An 833-nucleotide genomic window follows, 5' to 3' on the forward strand; every position below is an offset into this window, starting at 1 on the left:
GGAGGAGGAGGAGGAGTTTTCGGTGATGTTTATTATGATACAGATAACAAAATTACTACATAATAGAAAACGTTCTTAATAAATTGCTTTTAAGTAAAACATTTGAATTATTTTATTGTTTGTTTTTTTCATTTGTATTTCATTTATTCATTTTCTTTTTTTGTTGCTGTTTTTATTTAATCATTATTCTGTTTCTTTATTTATGCGTTTGTTTTTCGGTCTGATTATCTGCGTTTTGGGGTTTATTTTGCATTTGTTTGGTTCAGGTCATGTTTTTTCTATTTTTGTTTTGTTCTATTTTTGCTTCTATGTTTATTGAACTTCTCTTTGATTGATGATGTTTTATCTCTGATGTTTATATATTATTTAGTATTTATTTACTATGCGTGAAACAATAAACAGCGAGCTCCTGGCAATTTGCGAGTGCAGGAATGCTTCAATCTATGGTTGAAGCCATTTTCTTTCACCTTATACTACTAATAATCTGGATGTTGTTGGCACTCCGTCGCTTACGACGTCGAGGGTTCCAGTTGATCCGATCAACGGAACAGCCTGCTCGTGAAATTAACGTGCATGTGGCTGAGCACTCCACAGACACGTGTACCCTTAACGTAGTTCTCGGGGATATTCAGCGTGACACAGTGTGACAAGGCTGACCTTTTGAATTACAAGCACAACAGAAACAGGAAGAAAGAGTGAGAGAAAGTTGTGGTGAAAGAGTACAGCAGGGTTCGCCACCATCCCCTGCCAGAGCCTCGTGGAGCTTTAGGTGTTTTCGCTCAATAAACACTCACAACGCCTGGTCTGGGAATCGAAACAAAAGAAGTGAATAA

Source organism: Octopus bimaculoides, chromosome 7 (genome assembly GCF_001194135.2).
Source record: "Octopus bimaculoides isolate UCB-OBI-ISO-001 chromosome 7, ASM119413v2, whole genome shotgun sequence".
Classification (NCBI taxonomy): Eukaryota; Metazoa; Mollusca; class Cephalopoda; order Octopoda; family Octopodidae; genus Octopus; species Octopus bimaculoides.